The 21944-nt window shown below is 38.9% G+C and overlaps 1 long non-coding RNA gene across 1 annotated transcript in view; it reads left to right on the top strand.

Moving 5' to 3' along the window:
* Positions 1-21944, top strand: part of LOC133632961 (uncharacterized) — a 176204-nt gene that overhangs the window by 112572 nt on the left and 41688 nt on the right. The window contains exon 2 of the long non-coding RNA XR_009821741.1: positions 566-781. This is a non-coding gene — a long non-coding RNA (uncharacterized LOC133632961). The remainder of the gene's footprint in view (positions 1-565; positions 782-21944) is intronic.

The raw sequence follows: 21944 nt of genomic DNA on the forward strand, positions 1-21944 counted from the left end.
CAACAAACCACTGCAAAGTACAGGGCACTGGCCACAACAGACCGATAAAAGATCGCCGACAGCGTCTTGCACACATTGAAGGACCTAAGCTTCTTCAGGAAAATATAGAGTCTGCTCATGCCCTTCTAGGTCCAGAGTATATAAAGTCACCAAAACCGAATGGACAATGAAGGTGAAGGCAAAAGAGTGAGGAGTGTCCTGACCAGATATCTAGATCCCTAGTTTGATTGATGTAAAATGGAGAGTAGATCCAGGACCATGAGGCGTGTGGCCTTTCTTCTCACCCTGGACACAAAATATTCTCCCCTCTCCCCCTAAGGCAGGAGACTACGCTCTAACCAGACCGACACCTACCGCCACCTGAACAGTTTTTCCCCCCTCGGCCATCTGGCACATGAACAATAACAAGATCTGATAGCTCAGTTACAGCTCATTTTATTACCTATTCTGTGTTATATGTGTTTTATGTTGCACGATTGCACCAAGAAAAATTCCTAGTTTGTGAACCCGTTCTCAAACAATGGCAATAAAAACTATTCTGATTCTGATTCTGATTTTTTTGCAGCTTTGCTGTTGTCCTTCCAGTCCAGTATGCCGTTCAAGTGGACTCTCAGGTACTTGTACCGCCCCACTACTGCCACCTCCTGGCCAAGGATTATGATGGGCTCCACAGGGATCATTTTCTTCTTGAAGTAGATGACCAGCTCCATGGTCTTGTCCACATTAAGGAGCAGATGGTTCGCCTGAGATTAACCATTCAAATGCCGGCACCATTTCAAAGGTACAATTTGCACCGGTATCGGGTTAAAATGTCAACAATACCCATCCCTAATGTAGAAAGTCTGGATCAAAATATACAATATGTACTATTCAGAATTGATAGTCATATACATTGATGATGAACGTTAAAAGTCTAAAGCCACTCAAAAGTCATATAATTTAGTGTAATTTATTTTTACTGGAATTCTTTAATGGAAAAAATGTGACTAAAAAGTTGAAAGGTGTCATGATCCGTGGTCCGGATCATATTTTATGTTTTCTGTTAGTTTTGGACTCCTTTAGTTCCTGTTTGTGCACCTCTGAGTTGTTACCATGGCTACGTATTGTTTTCACCTGCCTCTTGTGTTCGGGACGCTCACCTGTTGCTAATCAAGAGACATTATTTAAGCCTGCCTTTGCCAGTCAGTCGGTTTGGCTTCTTTCCGTCACGGTTTGGTTGCGGCTTACTGCGCGGTTCGTTCTCCCGGGACGCAAACGGACGACTCCGGACAAGACTTGCAGGTAGGAACATGATTTAATCTTGAAACAAGACTCAAAGAGGTACAAAACAGAAAACAACCCGACGGGACAAGGTGTCGATCGCACTTGAAGCTAAGTGCTTAGCATGGGCTAGGAGGCAAGCAAAACTTAGCACTGGAATGAAGAACTCGGTGTGGCATGAACAAACAAATCTTACGTGACAATAGCGTGAAGCAAACAAAGCAGCCAGACCGACTGACTGGCAAAGGAAGGCTTAAATAATGTCTCCTGATTAGCAACAGGTGAGCGTCCCGAACACAAGAGGCAGGTGAAAACAATACGTAGCCATGGTAACAACTCAGAGGTGCACAAACAGGAACTAAAGGGGTCCAAAACTAACAGAAAACACCAAACATGATCCGGACCACGGATCATGACAAAAGGCAGGTTTTTCTTTTCCTTCTGGTGATGCCATCATTTCCACGCACCTCCTGACAAACTGTACTTTACAGCCAGGCCTTATTAATCCGTGCAGTACCTATAAATCACCACTATGTTACAAGGTTACTCGACAAATGTGTGTCTTTCGAAGGGGGTGGATTGTTTTTACTTTATTTTAGCCAAAGCCTATGATAGTTTAGTTGTTATACTTTCATGGGATTGTTGTTAAAATATTGCTTGTACAGGTCATAAAGTTGTTATGGTGGTTTTTATGTAAAATGAGAATCCTTCTTTTTAGTCCCGGGTTGTTTTTTCGCCGGGATCATATCGACATACGCATAAACAAGTTGAAGAAAACACATGCCACTGTTGCTTGACAGGGTGCTAACATGAATATATTATCTTTGTGTACGCGATCCTGTCAAATATAAACGACAGCGTCTCCTGAATACAGACGGGCAGATATTCTGAGGCACATTTATCCAGATGGTGTTGATCAGTCAACTCCAACTTTTGAGCTTTTGCAATATGATCCTTTATGTTTCTGTCTGTGAACTAGCAAAAAAAAAGTCAATATTTGCGTTTGAGCTGTATAAAGCTTGTAAGCGTCACGGGTAAATTACATTACCATGGAGGCATGTTGGGACATAAAAGCAATATTTTATAACCTGAGACAACGGTCTCTGAATTCTGCTTCTTGGACTATGAATGATTGTAAAAATGTTGTTAGGTTAAAACACAAAGTTAGGCTATATTTGATCTTCCTCCAAACAATAACGTTTAAAGGTGCCAAATATAATAATTTCATGTCAAGTCATCATTAAATGGCCCTGATGTGTCAAAAGGCATTTTTTAATCATGTTCTTTTTGAATACCTTTATAACTGATAACAGTAGTTCAGCCGGGATATGCTCATTTCAAAATTAGATGTACAGCCCCGAAATCTTGTTATTGTTTTCATTTCGATGCCCCGCCCTCCACCGTTTGACCAATTGGAAAGTCCGTGAGTGTGTCACATCCAGGTTGCCAGTTACGCACCGCCATCTTCGTCTAGCTACTGCCACCGGTAAAGTTACTAAACATGTCAGACCTTAGTAAATCTAAAAGGCCTCGTTACGATTCTCAACTTATTCATGACAAAGCCAGGAACAAAACGAGGATTTGTATCGGGAATGCCTTTGAAAGATGGATTGAAGGCGGAGAAGATTTTTTCATCTGACGCCAAACTTGCTAATTTTCTCCTTGATAGGTAAGAAAGGCATTTGCGTTTTCTTATTACTTGTAATAAATGGAAATGGACATTTGGTATGTAAACTACGTTGTCCAATACAGTCTATGATCTTGTCTAACAAAGCTAGTATGTTCGTGCAACAAATACTTAGCATGCTAGCCCGGTCAATGACACATCAACATACAGGCTAACGGGGGAAATATATGCCCGTTAGCCTGTATGTCGATGTGTTATCCAACTGTCGGGGCAACATATATTTTCGACAAATAAAACCTATGTGGATATGGGTAGTGTCAGTGCCTATTTCCTTCTCAATATGCTGATACTCTGAGGAAATGCATTCCGACATTAGCACGGCTAATTGCGGTTTCTGGTACTGTAGGTGCATCAGGCACATATGGGGTGGTATTGACTTGGCACAATATAATGCATTACATGTAATGATGTTCTACTTTGTGTATTGACATGGTAGTAGGCTATATGATTTATGCCTAATGTGGCTTGGCTCATAGAATTGCACTCTGCACTGAAAGATGGTGATTGATTGAGTTTAGTTCCTTTCGAAACATGAACACACTTGCCGTATAATTCATCACACATAATTTCATATCATTTCTCTTCACATCATGTCCGGAAAGGGGTAGGGAGAACAGAGCGTTTACAAATACATACGTTCATTGACTGTCTTCTTTATGTAACACAATGACATCAGTGAATGATTAATACAGCAGTTCTTGTAATGGATAATTAAGTCAGTCATGATAAACATACTGAGATGAAGAACATCCCGTTTTCAATCATAATTCTTCTTCCTTGTACTTAGTAAGCACTATTAATTTGAACAACCTCTTAAACTGGATCATATCAGTACATAGTTCAACTTAATCCATTCCATAGTTGAATTCCACATACTGATATGCGAAAGGTCTTAAATGTTGTACGTGCATACAAATGTTTTAAGTTAGTTTGTCCTCTAAGGTTATATTTCTCCTCTTTTGTTGAGAAGAATTGTTGTACAGTCTTGGGTAGCAGGTTATTGTCAAGACTTGGTCCTTGCGGTTTGTTTTCCCGGAAGGCAACGGAAAGTTAGCGCGGGCACGACGTGAATGTGAGTACATTTTTTAATTAATCTATCAAAAAGGGAACAAACAAAAAGCGCTCACAGCGGAGGTACAAAACTTGGCTAATAAAAACAAAAGACTTGCACAAAGGCAAAAGACTACGATCATGAAACAAAGACTTACTTGGCATGGAACTGAGAACATGGCATGAAGCAGAGTGATGATAAAGTGTGATGTCGCCAGGCAGACTAACTGAAAACAATGGACTTAAATAATAAAGACATGATTGACAACTGATGTGTGAGACCAAACGTGAAAACAGGTGCAACTAATCGGTCGTCATGGTGACAAAACAAGAGTGCACAAATAGTCCAAAAACAAAACCGAACATAACTAAAACAAAACATTATCACACAGACATGACAGTTATAGTTTGCTTTGTACATAATTTTAGCTGTTTGCAATTTGACCAAATCATCGAACTTTAATATTTTTGACTCAATAAATAAAGGGTTTGTATGTTCTCTACATCCAACATTATGTATCAGTCTAATTGATCTTTTTTGTAACACGGTTAGTGAATGTTTGTAGTTATTTCCCCATAATTCTGCACAATAACTCAGATATGGTAACACTAGCGAGCAGTAGAGAATATGAAGTGATTTTTGGCCCAGGACGTACTTTGCTTTGTTCATTATTGAAATATTTTTTGCCACCTTATGTTGTATATTTTGTATATGAGATTTCCAGTTCATTTTATCATCTATTAATACTCCCAAAAATCTGGTTTCTTTGTCAATGTCTACTCCGTCTATTTGTATTCGTGTATGATGCTCTCTTCTACTGTTACCAAATAGCATTATTTTAGTTTTACTGAGATTCAGGGATAGTCTGTTTTTGTCAAACCATTTTTTAAAATTGTTTTCATTTCTTCTGTGATTGTTTGTATTATCTTATGTGTGTTCTCTCCTGAACAGAAAGCAGTTGTGTGGTCTGCAAATAAAACTAGCTTTAAGTCCCTTGTAACTTTACAAATGTCATTTATATAAAGATTAAACAATCTTACCATACCATACCGTACCAACTTTATTTATAAAGCCCTTTAAAAACAAGCACAGTTGAAGAACAAAGGGCTGTACACCACAAAGAAATAGAGGCAAAGGACAGACTAAAAATTAACATTTAAAACAGAAATAAGAATACACATTGAAAAAACAAATGCAAATTACCCTAATAACAATTTGTTAGATAAAAAACAGTTTAAAAAGTCAAAAAACAGTTAAAAAAGCTAAATCTTGGTCCCAGTATTGATCCTTAGGGTTCAATACTGACTTTGACTTGCCATCAAAGTATGCCTATGCGATATATAATATATATTATTATACAAAATATATTTCAATGGGGGTCTGTGCGGTCAAATGAAACATTTTAGCAGGGTAATGCCAACAGTCTGTCCCAACTCCCGACGAAAATATTGCTGCGTAACTTTAAAATGTGGCATCATCGTCATCGGCGGTCACTCGAACGAGTATGACGATCCTCCTGGTAGGGGTGTATCCCTTTATGGAGGATGCCTGTGCGTGACTTTGTTTTACCTGGGGAGACTGGTGCACAGACAGTCACCACACCATCCCTGACAGAATCGGGTCAGGGTCCAGTGGCATGGAGTCCAAGACGACTGGGGACCCTTTTCTGCTGCAGCCTTCTTCCGCCATCGCAGCCGTTGTGGTAGTTCTTAAATCTACCGTCTCCCGCCTGCGCCGCCGTTGAGGTCTTCACCGTATGCCTGGCTAGGGGGCAGTCAGGTACTAGGCCTTTGCCAAGGGCCACCTGGGGTAACAGTAGTAAAGGGGTTAACCTCCTAGTGCCCAAAGACCCCATAGAGGAGCCTCCACTGCCGGATGCACTTTAACGTCATGCCCAGGACAAAATGTGGCATAATTACTTGGTAAACCATCTTGCAAGAAGCATAAACAAGAGAAACCTAGGACTGTAGGACTCATCAATTGCCATTTGAAGTTCCTTGGAGTAGGAATCGGATTCGGCTGCGTATCTGGCAACCTCAGTCATGGAGAGTGGGATGGGACTACAGAATTTTGACCATGATTGCAGTACCATTTCTGGCCAGATCACTACATATGGCACCTTTAAGGTTCCAATGAGGTCTGTAACGAGTCATGCTGGTTATTTGTAGTAATGCAACTCCAAGGCTTGGCCATATTGTCTGTCATTTAAAATTATTTTTACTATTCTATGACTTAAAGTTGTGTTTTTTTCCTCTCCTTTTTGGTTCACTGGTAGACATTCCATTCACATCCCTTCCATCATCACACCTCTCTATTTCTTTCTCCTTCTTTATAAAAATGCATTTTTCATCTTCTGGCTGGCGTCTGTGGTGACAGATGGGAGTCACAGCGGCATCATTCAGGTAAAGATGACTGGGAATGACAGGTCTATGGAGAACACAGTAGTGAGGCGCAGCTCTCTACTGACTCACACTCATACCACATCGCTAGCTCGGGTTTTTAATAATATGATCTGTTACAACAAACGTATCTGACAAAAGTGAGTACACCCTCACATTTCAGCAATTACCGTATTTTCTGGACTATACAACGCCCCGGTATATAAGCCGCACCCACATTTTTAGAGAACTTTCCTCCAGAAGGTCTTATCTTTGTCCATGTGATGTCAGATGAAACAAAAATTGAGCTGTTTGGCCAAAATACCCAGCAATGTTTGGAAGAGAAAAGGTGAGGCCTTTAATCCCAGGAACACCATCCCTACCGTCAAGCATGGTGGTGGTATTATTATGCTCTGAGCCTGTTTTGCTACCAATGGAACTGGTGCTTTACAGAGAGTAAATGGGACAATGGAAAATGCCTTACTTTCTGTAACATTTCCTGTCCTGCACTCTAATTTTCCTGCTTGCCTCCACTCAATCTCTGATGTGAGCACTGTGTCACTTACCTCTCCCTGATTGGCAATCAGGACACATCTGTCCTTGGTTGCTAATCAAGAAGCCTCTTAAGTCAGCTTTGTCTGTAGGTCGGGACTGGATAATTGTTTTGTGCCATAGTATTTAGCCTCTGTGTGATGCGTAGCTTTCCCTTTGCTAACTGTTTTATTGCATTGGTGGGCCGTCAGGGCTAGCAAGGCCTTCTCTGCTGGCGTAACATAAATCATGATCATAAATTGATACAAGTTAATTTAATTTTTAAATTACTTTCTCTTAGCCAATCAGAATTCACCGAGCTTGTTGCCAGCACTGTATGAAATCTGCCGGAGGCTATCTGAGTCAACAACGCGGCGGTCTGTGCAGTGGAGGCGAACGGGGGGCACATACAGTTGATAGACCGTTGCGATGGCCAATCACATCACATGTCGTCGACAGTAGGCCTTCTAGGTTGCTTCATGTTGAATTGCTGAACATGCAAATTGCGCCCACTGTGATTGGATACTCATTTGTGACTCACGAGTGAGTATCCGATCACAAGTTGTGAGTTGCGAAAGCGGGAAGTGTTATGCAAATCAACAGAACCGCACTTGGCTAGCAAATAAATCCGATATCTATTTGCTTTTTTAGTACGAAAAATGCACACGTCATAGTCACCTGCTTTGTGTGCAAGTTCTTAAATTTATCTGAACAATATCCAATGTTGTGGTATTTCAATTAACTGGAATCCAGTGTGCTGTGGGGCCCTATTGTAGTGAATCACACCTGAGCCATCATAAATTAATCAAATCTTTAATGGACATGTGAAAGTAAACAATGTGATAAAGACCATTGTACAACAATCAATCTAGGGATCTAGATATCTGGTCAGGACACTCCTCACTCTTTTGCCTTCACCTTCATTGTCCATTCCTTTTTGGTGACTTAATATACTCTGGACCTAGACGTTGAGTCCGCGACATACATGGCGGACAATAACTGATACAGTCTGCTTTGCCAGTCCAAATGTATTCGATGTTTTCCGTAGTCTTCCCTCTCCTTCGAAAATTGGACAAAGTTTTTCGCTAAGTAGAATCACAGCTGACCTGGACATTCGAAAGTTCTCTTACCGTCTGAGAAGTGTCGTATCCCAAATAGCTGCAATCGCTTTCTCTTAAGGTATTCATGTGTGATTTCCACAAGCGTCTGTACAGACGGAAGGAGAAAGACGGGCATGTCTGGATGACTCGCCTCCATATTTCCAGTGGTTAGCTCCGAGTTCACGAAACCGCTTTATTATTTCTGACGTCACTTCCTGTGTGGGGCGCGGTCTTTCTGGCGTCACTTCCTCTCCAAACTCAGTTTGTAAACGATCAATGAGTCCATACAAAGCTAAGAGCCGGAGATTCAAGAAATAGACGGCACACTTACCCATGTAACAAATTATCCAAGGAGGGGAACCTTAAACGATGACTTAGTGTGGCCGAAACAGGGCTTAGGCTAAATAATTATTAGTTTAATGAGTTATCCGGCTTAACGTAGATAGAGTCTAAGGCAGTGGTTCTTAACCTGGGTTCGATCGAACCCTAGGGGTTCGGTGAGTCGGCCTCAGGGGTTCGACGGAGCCTCCGTCACGGAGGTAAAGACACATCCAACTTATTGTGTAAATAAAAACTTCTCCCTATCAGCGTATTATGGATACCCCCAAACAATGTTCCCTCTAATTTTCCATCTGATTTGCAGGTTGTTTGATTGATCGATTGGAACTTTTACTAGCAGATTGCAAAGGAAGAGAATACAATTTATGAAACAGTACAGCACATATTCCGTACAATTGACCACTAAATGGTAACACCCGAATAAGTTTTTCAACTTGTTTAAGTCGGGGTCCACGTTAATCAATTCATGGTAATGTGTGTAAGGTGTGTAATTTGTTGTGAGTTCATGCACTGTGTTGGTTTTGTTCTTTGAACAAGGTGATGTTCATGCACGGTTCATTTTGTGCACAAGTAAAAAAACATGACTTGAAAAAACTTTTTTTTTTTCACTAAAGAAGGGTTCGGTGAATGCGCATATGAAACTGGTGGGGTTCGGTACCTCCAACAAGGTTAAGAACCACTGGTCTAAGGCCTAGGTGTGAAATGCACGGCCCACCCTCGTTTTTTTGTAAGTCTTTTCCACCTTCCAGTGGTCAACTCCTGGACCACATTCATGCTCCCTGGGTTGTACTTTTATAAATTGACCTTACCTGCACTTTGCCTTCCACCTCGGCACCTTGGGGTCAACCGTGACCGTATTGTCCCCTGACAAGTTATTGTTAAAATGCTTGCAGAAATGCGAAGGGTGTACTAACTCCTTTTGAGGTACTGCATTTCTTTTACATAGTACATACAAATGACAAATGTCCAAAGTACGAATGCTGGCGAGCATTGAGAGTATTAGCTAGTGGGCTACAGTATTGGTCAGTGGGGCACAGTATTGACCAGTGGGGTACAGTATTGGCCAGTGGGGTACAGTAGAGCTGCAGACAGGATGTCCAGGCATCACTCTGCTCTGAGTTGAACATACATAAATAAATGCAGACAACCATAATATCCTTCTCTCAACTGTACTGTATGCGTAGATTCAAACCGGTAAAACGGGAGGACGGATACTTGATAACACATACAAGTTATACGATAAGATTGCGTATTCACGGCATGATTCTGCATCCATTCTTCCATCCATCCAACCATGGCTACAAATCACTTGTTTCTTATCGCCTTGTTGAAGCCATCGTCTGCAGTTGTGCACCAATCCGCCTTCATATACGCGTCACAATAAGAACTCATCCGTCTGAGGGAAGGAGCGGGACTGACGCCTGGTGGAGATAGTTGACGCATCGCTTACGGAATAGAAAAACGGCAAATGCTATAGAGGGATATTGTTGTGAGGGAATGGCAAAAAAAAAAAAGAGATGGAGAACCAGCGGGATTGAAAAAAGAAGATGCCGACAGCAAAAATAAGACTGCTGAAAAACGCCAAACAGATAAATATTTCATACATTTTGCTTAACGGGTTATCTTAAAACCCTTTTTTGACGGTCTCACTGTGAAAACATGCCATCCTAAGGAGTGTCTTTTTACATGCAAATGAACTGCTACAGGCCTCACCCCCTCCATGACTATGGATATGTCTACACCAGTGGTTCTTAACCTTGTTGGAGGTACCGAACCCCACCAGTTTCATATGCGCATTCACCGAACCCTTCTTTAGTGAAAAATAAAATGTTTTTTTTCAAATTCAAGACAAAGTTATATGTTTTTGGTAACACTTTAGTATGGGGAACATATTCTAAGTAAAAAAGACTTAATTTAGAGTTTTTTGGACACTAGGGGAACATATTTTAAGTAACAAAGACTTAATTTAGAGTTATTTGGTTAGGGTTAGGGTTAGAGGGTTAGGGCCAGGGTTAGAGTGTTAGGGTTATAATAAGGCCATGCAGAATAAGGCATTAATAAGTACTTAATAATGACTAGTTAAGAGCCAATATGTTACTAATTTGCATGTTAATAAGGAACTAGTTAATGGTGAATATGTTCCCCATACTAAAGTATTACCATGTTTTTTTTACTGGTGCACAAAATGAACCGTGCATGAACATCACCTTGTTCAAAGAACAAAACCAACACAGTGCATAAACTCACAACAAATTACACACCTGCAAATCAGTCTGACTTCTGCTGTTGCCGTATCCGTAATACGCCGATAGGGAGAAGTTTTTATTTACACGATGAGTCGGTTGTGTTTTGACCTCCGCCGAACCCCTGAGGCCGACTCACCGAACCCCTAGGGTTCGATCGAACCCAGGTTAAGAACCACTGGTCTACACTAAGCCGGATAAGCCCTTAAACAAATAATTATTTAGCCTAAGCCCCGTTTCAGCCATACTAAACCATCGTTTAAGGTTCCCGTCCTTGGATAATTTTTTTACACGGGTATTTCTTGAATCTCCGGCTCTTAGCTTTTTATGGACTCATTGATCGTTTACAATCCGAGTTCGGAAAGGAAGTGAAGTCAAAAAGACCGCGCCCCACACAGGAAGTGACGTCAGAAAGAACGCGCCACATAACAACCGGAGCTAACCACTGGAAAGATGGAGGCGAGTCATCCAGACATGCCCGTGTTTCTCCTTCGTCTACATGTACGGACGCTTGTGGAAATCACACATGAATACCTTAAGATAAGAAAACGCGCGATTGCAGCTATTTGGGATACAACACTTCTCAGACGGCAAGACAATTTGAGCTTATTTAATCCTAGCCCTTTTCATACCATAGCAATTTTACAAGATGTCTTTTGTATTTGCTGGATTTGACCAGCAGAGGGCAATAAAGCCACACCTTAGGCGTAATTGGGTTTAACCACATGTGTGCAATGTTTACTGTGTGTATTAACACTAAACCTTCTATTTTATTTATTTAACATACACAACAGACGTTATACTTTTGGTATGTTTCTACTTTCAGTCATACAAGCCTAAATAGAGGAAGACGTATGAAGAAATAAAACGAAGGAAACAAATAATAATTCAAAACTCACCTTTGTGCATTCATGCACAACGTTATAAGTTTGGTGGACAAAGACAGAAAAAGAAGTGGCATAAAACACGTCCTAGAAAGTCGGAGAAAGTTATACATGTAAACAAACTAGGGTGAGTTCAAGGACCGCCAAAATTAGTAGGACAAAACGACGCTCGCCAAATACTCGAATCAGTGAAGCATGTTTAGTATAAACAGTGTGCTTAAAGGCCTACTGAAAGCCACTACTACCGACCACGCAGTCTGATAGTTTATATATCAATGATGAAATCTTAACATTGCAACACATGCCAATACGGCCGGGTTAACTTATAAAGTGGCATTTTAAAATTCCCGGGAAATATCCGGCTGAAACATCGCGGTATGATGACGTATGCGCGTGACGAAGTCTGAGTAACGGAAGTTATGGTACCCCGTAGAATCCTATACAAAAAGCTCTGTTTTCATTTCATAATTCCACAGAATTCTGGACATCTTTTGCAATTTTTTTAATGAACAATGAAGGCTGCAAAGAAGAAGGTTGTAGGTGGGATCAGTGTATTAGCAGCGGACTACAGCAACACAACCAGGAGGACTTTGTTGGAGCGTTAGCCGCGCTAGCCGCGCTAGCCGCGCTAGCCGCGCTAGCCGCGCTAGCCGCCGACTTCACCTTGACTTCCTACGTCTCCGGGCCGCCAAACGCATCGGGTGAAGTCCTTCGTCCTTCTGCCGATCGCTGGAACGCAGGTGAGCACGGGTGTTGATGAGCAAATGAGGGCTGGCTGGCGTAGGTGGAGAGCTAATGTTTTTAGCATAGCTCTGTGCAGTCCGATTGCTAAGTTAGCTTCAATGGCGTCGTTAGCACAGCATTGTTAACCTTCGCCAGCCTGGAAAGCATTAACCGTGTATTTACATGTCCACGGTTTAATAGTATTGTTGATTTTCTATCTATCCTTCCAGTCAGGGGTTTATTTCTTTTGTTTCTAAATGCAGTTAAAGCAAGATGCTATCACGTTAGCTCGTAGCTAAAGCATTTCGCCGATGTATTGTCGTGGAGATAAAAGGCACTGAATGTCCATTTCGCGTTCGCGACTCTCATTTTCAAGAGGATATAGTATCCGAGGTAGTTTAAAATACAAATCTGTGATCTACAATAGAAAAAGGAGAGTGTGGAATCCAATGAGCCAGCTTGTACCTAAGTTACGGTCAGAGCGAAAAAAGATACGTCCATCGCTGTCTCTCAAGTCATTCACTGTAACGTTCCTCATCAACAAATCCTTCATCCTCGCTCAAATTAATGGGGTAATCATCACTTTCTCGGTCCGAATCTCTCTCGCTCCATTGTAAACTACGGGGAATTGTGAGGAATACTAGCTCCTGTGACGTCACGCTACTTCCGGTACAGGCAAAGCTTTTTTTTATCAGCGAGCAAAAGTTGCGAACTTTATCGTCGATTTTCTCTACTAAATCCTTTCAGCAAAAATATGGCAATATCGCGAAATGATCAAGTATGACACATAGAATGGATCTGCTATTCCCGTTTAAATAAAAAAATAATAATTTCAGTAAGCCTTTAATAACAATTAGGGAATTTTGTGTCATGTTTGTCCTCCTACAGAAACCATATTAACACAAACAATATATTTTTTTCCCCTCATCTTTTTCCATTTTTCATAAATTTTTGCAAAAGCACTAGAGAGCCACTAGGGCGGCGCTAAAGAGCCGCATGCGGCTCGCCGACCCCCCGGTCTAGTTGCACACGCTGGACCCGAGTAGCGAGGGCAGAATAATGAATTTATTGACTGATGTTACAAGTAAACACACTCTCAAAGGAATATAACCTGTGGAGGCACTTTCTAAAGAAACATTTTGATCTCCGGCCCCTGAGACCTAGCTTGGGCTCTTGAAACGGCGGCCCTCTTCATTACGTAGTTGAATAGCCCTGCTTCAAAAAAATTGCGAATGCTAAGCAAACTGCAAAAGTCCTTTTGTGTTTTTGGGGGGTGGGTACCGAACCACAAGTGTGGAGCAGCCTAAATCATTGAGTGTAATAAACAAAAAGCCAACACAAACACTCTTACAGTAGTTTATAATGATAGTGGTGGCCGGCGTTCACATTTGCCTGCGACAGCCTAATGGGATTCCCCCCCCCCTCCGATGCACAATGGCAAACTGCTGCTTTAATTACTAGTCTTCACTCCAAATGTGCTGATTTTCGCACTCCCTCATTATGGGCACCGACCGTCTTCTCTCAACTAACGGAATAGGAGATGAAGCCTCAGCTTCTTTATGGTGACTGCACCAGTCTGTTTTGGAAGGTGGGGAAGGAGAACGTTTTGTTCCTTAATTAGCAGCAGTGGATCGCTCGTTACCCAGAAAGCCGTGTACTCCCATGTAACAGTATTGCTCTTCCTAGGGTGCCTGATAAGCTCAGTTTTGTTTGCTTTATTGTTGTTTATCCACTAAATGACATCAAGTCCTACCTCTCTAGCTCCTCCTAATGCAGTCAATGACTGTACAACAACATAACACTGTGATGCCTGCCAGCCATCACAGAGGCAAAATATAATATACAATAACATAGTGCAGGGGGTGTCCAAACTTTTTCCACTGAGGGCTGCACACTGACAAATCAAGGCAAGCGGGGGCCATTTTGATATTTTTTTATTTTAAAAACCAATAGATAGTACTTTATTGATTTATATGTATAACAAATATACATGTAGGCCTCCACTCAGGCCTGATCCCGGGGACCCCAAAGGGTTTTGGTAAAAAAAATATTAAAAATGTGTCATTATTCAGTATTATTATTTGTATTATTATTGAAGTTTTAAATGTCTAGATCAACATTAGGTCTATCTGTCAATATAATGTTTTTAAAGATTTAAGTTGTATGCTCCTTTTGTCAAAGAAAACAAAATATGCAATATTTTCACCCAATAATTTTTTTAAAGTGGAATATTTGAGATTATATAACAATTGGAGCCTTAAAAAGGTCAATAACTCATAACACCATTGATTTTAATTCATTATTATTTTTGAGCAATGACACTTAAAAACAAATCACACTAAAATTATTGGGGATCCATAAGGGTCCTACTCATTAAAGTGTTAAAAAAATAAATTATACATTTTTTTTACTGTTTACTTTTAATACAATAATCTCGAGATCAACTTCAGATCTATCCGTCAAATATACGTTTTATTGTTGTTTATGTTTTTTGTTTGTTCGTTTTAGGCCTTTCTTTAAAAAAAACAGCTCCGTTTTTTATATGGCCAACACAAAATATGCTACATTTTCCCCCAAAAAATATCTCAAAGTGGAATATTTAACGTGACGTAATTGGAGCCTTGAATAGGTCAATAATTCATAATGACATTGATTTTGATACATTATTATTTTTTAAAGAAAGAAACAGCCTGCGCGGCAGCTTTGTGTGATTAAGAGTAAACATTGCAACATTTTCTTGTTACATTTCACCTGTTTGCTCTTTTATACCACCTTTTACGTTTTAAAATTTTTTATATTGTATTTTTAAAATGTGCCGTGGGGCTGTTAAAACATGACCTGCGGGCCGCAAATGGCCCCCGGGCCGCACTTTGGACACCCCTGGCATAGTGGAACCTCCGTTCTTGAACACTGGGCCACTGTTTTTATAGAAATATTCAGTTTCACGATTGTTAGGATTACCTGACATGCAGGCATTCTTGCCAACCCTCCCGAATTTTCCGGGAGACTCCCGAATTTCAGTGCCTCTCCCGAAAAATCTCCCGGGACAACCATTCTCTCGAATTTCTCCCGATTTCCAGCCGGACTTAAGGCACGCCCCCTCCAGGTCCGTGCGGACCTGAGTGAGGACAGCCTGTCGTCACGTCCGCTTTTCCTTCATGTAAACAGCGTGCCGGCCCAGTCACGTTATAACATCTACGGCTTTTGGAGAGTGCACAACTGCACACACAACAAGAAGGAGACGAAGCAGTGTGACAGAGAATAGAATGAGGATGGACAATTCAACCCTAAACTCACTCCTTTCCTGCAAATTAAATTTCACAGATGCTGCCCATACCTATGCTCCTTCAAAGGCTGTGCTACTGGCTGCAAAGCATTGCACTTTCAAATACAACAATGAGTAGAGAGGAGTGTTATGTGTGTGTATATGTGTAAATAAATGAACACCGAAATTCAGTTATTTATTTTATATATATATATATATATATATATATATATATATATATATATATATATATATATATATATATATATATATATATATATATATATATATATATATATATATATAAATTGTTGCGTTGACCAGCATTCCTCCAATGGGGAATTCAAATTGCTAGTCTCTCCCAGATTCTTTTTATGGCAATAAGCTGATGTTTATATTCAATCACCAGGCAGAAGTTGGTATTTTGTGGTTTATTCTCCAAGCTTAGAGGACAAACGTGAGACCAATCTAGTACACCAGCGTTCCCTCGCCCGGTCCAGATCGGTTTCCCCTCCACCTCCTGTCCCCCCAAGCTCAGCACTGCCCTGTGCTCCTTATCGTAGGAATGTTATGGCAGTCTCAACAGCGCTCTGCCTCTCTAATCAAGGACACTCGATATGATTCTGATCTGCTTCCATCAATATATATATATATATATATATATATATATATATATATATATATATATATATATATATATATATATATATATATATATATATATATATATATATATATATATATATATATATATATATATATATAATAAAATACACACATATATATATATATATATATATATATATATATATATATATATATATATATATATATATATATATATATATATATATATATATATATATATATATATATATATATATATAGCTAGAATTCACTGAAAGTCAAGTATTTATAAATAATTGAATTTCAGTGAATTCTAGTTATAAATATACTCCTCCCCCCTTAACCCTGCCTCCCCCCAATAAAAAAATAAAAAATCCCGAATTCGGAGGTCACAAGGTTGGCAAGTATGCATGCAGGTGTAACAAAATAGTAAAATAAGGTAAGCATGCCATCTCTATTTCAATTATGAAATAATCAGTATGAGACAGTATGCTGTACAATTAGGATGAGTATGATTCTCTGTATATCCATGCATAAGAGCAGTGTTGCCCCGATACCAAAATTATTTCGATACTTTTCAGTACTTTTCGGTACTTTTCTAAATAAAGGGGACCACAAAAAAATTGCATTATTGGCTTTATTTTAACAGAAAATCTTAGGGTACATTAAACATATGTTTTTTATTGATTGATTGATTGAGAAGTTTATTGACATCTTAAAGAATTTGAATCCATGTAATGCTTTAAAAAGGCAAATGGATGGCACAAAAAGCCAAAAGGCTTGTTTCCATTGTGGTCCATGTTTCTTATTGCAAGTTTGGGAGTTTTTTCTTTGTTTTTCTTCTCTCGTGGACCTATTTTTTTATTTTTTTATTATTATTAATGTATATTTTTTTTTAGGACATTCACTGTAATGATTGATTATTTAAAAAAGGAGCACCGTTGAGGGACAATATATTGGTATCATTTTATGGAATCATTGCAATAAAGCATTGCAATAAAGTAATAAAAAAATAAATTTTTACAAACCCCAAAACCAGTGTATTTGGCATGTTGTGTAAATGGTAAATAAAAACAATACAATGATTTGCAAATCCTTTTCAACGTATATTCAATTGAATAGACTGCAAAGACAAGATACCTAACGTTCCAACTGGAAAACTTTGTTATTTTTGGCAAATATTAGCTTATTTGGAATTTGATGCCTGCAACATGTTTCAAAAAAGCTGGCACAAGTGGCAAAAAAAATACTAAGAAAGTTGAGGAATGCTCATCAAACACTGAGGAACTTGAGAACCGGTGGGTGCCATGATTGGGTGTAAAAGCAGCTTCCATGAAATGCTCAGTCATTCACAAACAAGAATGGGGCGAGGGTCACCACTTTGTGAACAAATGGCGTCAGCAAATTGTTGAACAGTTTAAGAACAACATTTCTCAACGAGCTATTGCAAGGAATTTAGGGATTTCACCATCTACGGTCTGTAATATCATCAAAAGGTTCAGAGAATCTGGAGAAATCACTGCACGTAAGCGATGATATTACGGACCTTCGATCCCTCAGGCGGTTCTGCATCAAAAAGCGACATCAGCGTGTAAAGGATATCACCACATGGGCTCAGGAACACTTAAAAAAAAACACTGTCAGTAACTACAGTTGGTCGCTACATCTGTAAGTGCAAGTTAAAACTCTACTATGCAAAGCCAGAGGCCCTCTTGACTATGCATGGGAATTGACAGGATTTGTATTCAATTTTCGATCCTGCTTGTCAATTCAGTTCTTTCCATTTGAGTGACTTTTTGCTTCTTAACATGTGTATGTATTTTCATGGATCTTTCATGCATGTGTCTCCAATAGACATGTTCTTAAAAGGCAATTCTCATTAGAATTCAATGGAACATGATCACGTTCAAATCAATGTTTACCCTTGTCAGGTTATATAATTGTTTGCGTTGGTTTGTTAGTAAGTTGATTACCGTAATTAGCAAAACAAAACTTCTATCTATCTAAATTGCCAGCTACCTCTTCGAGGCAGAATACTGTTGTTTGAATATTGTTAGTATTGCATTATAACAAAGTGCCTTGAGGACCATTTTAATGTAAAATACAATCATAATTTCATACAAAATATATACAGTAAGTAGAGAGGAGTCCTTCTGTCCATCAGTTTAGGAGTGGTTGGCCTGGAAAACGTTCAAGGCCCCTGATACAGAGTGTAGTATTTACAAAATTAGTAATTATTGTGTATCAGAGTGTTTACTTGGTATCACACAGCAAAAACTGAAATCTAAGTAAGATGAAATATCTCAAATAAGGGTGATATTTGCTTATTTTCTGTCTGATAAGATAATTCTTCTCACTAAGCAGATTTTATGTTAAAGTGTTTTACTTGTTTTAAGGGTTTTGGTCCTGACTGATGTCAGTAAGATATTACAGCTTGTTGCTGAGATTTGATGACCTATATTGAGTAAAACATGCTTGAAACTAGAATATCAACTGTTGCAAAGCTGTGTCATCAACACTCACAAGTATAAAACTACTTTTTTAAAGTAATAATTTCTTACTTCAAGCATGAAAAAAAAAATCATGATGCCGAGCGCATATCATTATGTCAAGATAATGGCACTAGCATTTACTTCATTTTAGAATATTTTTCAACATATTGAGCTAAAAGGTCTCCTTTTTTTTCTATCAAGAAAAGTGCACTTGTTATTAGTGAGAATATACTTATTTTAAGGCAGGGGTGTCCAAAGTGCGGCCCGGGAGCCATTTGTGGCCCGCAGGTCATTTTTTAACGGCCCCACGGCACATTTTAAAAATACGATAGAAAAAAATGTAAAACATGATAAGTGGTATAAAAGAGCAAACAGCTGAAATGTAACAAGAAAATGTCGCAATGTTTACTCTAATAACACAAAGCTGCCATGCAGGCTGTTTCTTTCTTTAAAAAAAAAAAAAAGAATCAAAATCAATGTCATTATGAATTATTGACCTATTCAAGGCTCCAATTACGTCACATTTGAGATATTTTGGGGGAAAATGTTGCATATTTTGTGTTTGCCAAATAAAAAACTGAGCTGTTTTTTTAAAGTTCCTAAAACGAACAAACGAAAAACATACACAACAATAAAAGTTATAATTGACGGATTGATCTGAAGTTGATCTCGAGATTATTGTGTTAAAAGTAAACAGTAAAAAAAAAATAGAATTTATTTTTTAACACTATAATTATTTGGATCCCCAATACTTTTAGTGTGATTTGTTTTTAAGTGTCATTGCTCAAAAAATATGAATGAATTAAAATCAATGTTGTTATGAGTTATTGACCTTTTTAAGGCTCCAATTATTATATAAACTCAAATATTCCACTTAAAAATTTTATTGTGTGAAAATATTGCATATTTTGTATTTTTTCCATAAAAAAACAGGGTTTTCTTTGACAAAAAGAGCATACAACTTAAATCTTTAAAAGCGTTATATTGACAGATAGACCTAATGTTGATCTAGAGCAGTGGTTCTCAACCTTTTTTCAGTGATGTACCCCCTGTGAACATTTTTTTAATTCAAGTACCCCCTAATCAGAGCAAAGCATTTTTGGTTGAAAAAAAGAGATAAAGAAGTAAAATACAGCACTATGTCATCAGTTTCTGATTTATTAAATTGTATAACAGTGCAAAAATATTGCTCATTTGTTGTGGTCTTTCTTGAACTATTTGGAAAAAAATATATAAAAATAACTAAAAACTTGTTGAAAAATAAACAAGTGATTCAATTATAAATAAAGATTTCTACACATAGAAGTAATCATCAACTTAAAGTGCCCTCTTTGGGGATTGTAATAGAGATCCATCTGGATTCATGAACTTAATTCTAAACATTTCTTCACAAAAAAATAAATCTTTAACATCAATATTTATGGAACATGTCCACAAAAAATCTAGCTGTCAACACTGAATATTGCATTGTTGCATTTCTTTTCACAGTTCTTTTTGACAGACATTTAAAAAAAATCTCACGTACCCCGTGGTATACCTTCAAGTACCCCCAGAGGTACGCGTACCCCCATTTGAGAACCACTGATCTAGAGATTTAAAACTTGAATAATAATAAAAATAATAATACTGAATAATGACACATTTTTTATAATTTTTTTGACCAAAACCCTTTGGGGTCCCCGGGATCAAGCCTGAGTGGAGGACTAAATGTATATTTTTTATACATACACTACCGTTCAAAAGTTTGGGGTCACCCAAAGAATTTTGTGGAATAGCCTTCATTTCTAAGAACAAGAATAGACTGTCGAGTTTCAGATGAAAGTTCTCTTTTTCTGGCCATTTTGAGCGTTTAATTGACCCCACCAATGTGATGCTCCAGAAACTCAATCTGCTCAAAGGAAGGTCAGTTTTGTAGCTTCTGTAACGAGCTAAACTGTTTTCAGATGTGTGAACATGATTGCACAAGGCTTTTCTAATCATCAATTAGCCTTCTGAGCCAATGAGCAAACACATTGTACCATTAGAACACTGGAGTGATAGTTGCTGGAAATGGGCCTCTATACACCTATGTAGATATTGCACCAAAAACCAGACATTTGCAGCTAGAATAGTCATTTACCACATTAGCAATGTATAGAGTGTATTTCTTTAAAGTTAAGACTAGTTTAAAGTTATCTTCATTGAAAAGTACAGTGCTTTTCCTTCAAAAATAAGGACATTTCAATGTGACCCCAAACTTTTGAACGGTAGTGTATATTGTATTGGTTTTTAAAATAAAAAATATCAAAATGGCCCCTGCTTGCTTTGATTATTCAGAATGCGGCCCTCAGTGGAAAAAGTTTGGACACCCCTGCTTTAAAGGCCTACTGAAACCCACTACTACCGACCACGCAGTCTGATAGTTTATATATCAATGATGAAATCTTAACATTATAACACATGCCAATACGGCCGGGTTAACTTATAAAGTGACATTTTAAATTTGCCGCTAAACTTCCGGTTCGAAACGCCTCTGAGGATGACGTATGCGCGTGACGTAGACCGGCGAACACGGGTATGCCTTCCACATTGAAGCCAATACGAAAAAGCTCTGTTTTCATTTCATAATTCCACAGTATTCTGGACATCTGTGTTCGTGAATCTGTTGCAATCATGTTCATTGCATTATGGAGAAGGAAGCCGAGCAAGCAAAGAAGAAAGTTGTCGGTGCGAAATGGACGTATTTTTCGAACGTAGTCAGCCACAACAGTACACAGCCGGCGCTTCTTTGTTTACATTCCCGAAAGATGCAGTCAAGATGGAAGAACTCGGATAACAGAGACTCTAACCAGGAGGACTTTTGACTTGGATACACAGACGCCTGTAGAGAACTGGGACAACACAGACTCTTACCAGGATTACTTTGATTTGGATGACAAAGACGCAGACGTGCTACTGTGAGTATGCAGCTTTGGCTTTTTTTTGCGTATGTACGTAACTTTTTAAAAATATATAAGCTTTATGAACCTTGGGTTAGGTGAACGGTCTTTTGGGCTGAGTGATTGTGTGTGTTGATCAGGTGTTTGAATTGTATTGGCGTGTTCTATGGAGCTAGGAGCTAGCAGAGGAGCTAGGAGCTAGCATAACACGTACCGTACCGTACGTGCGCGTCACGTACGTAACTTTTTAAAAATATATAAGCTTTATGAACCTTGGGTTAGGTGAACGGTCTTTTGGGCTGAGTGATTGTGTGTGTTGATCAGGTGTTTGAATTGTATTGGCGTGTTCTATGGAGCTAGGAGCTAGCAGAGGAGCTAGGAGCTAGCATAACAAACACGCAGGTGTTATTATGCAGGATTAATTTGTGGCATATTAAATATAAGCC

The sequence above is a fragment of the Entelurus aequoreus genome, linkage group LG17, assembly GCF_033978785.1.
Source record: "Entelurus aequoreus isolate RoL-2023_Sb linkage group LG17, RoL_Eaeq_v1.1, whole genome shotgun sequence".
In the NCBI taxonomy this organism is placed as follows: domain Eukaryota; kingdom Metazoa; phylum Chordata; class Actinopteri; order Syngnathiformes; family Syngnathidae; genus Entelurus; species Entelurus aequoreus.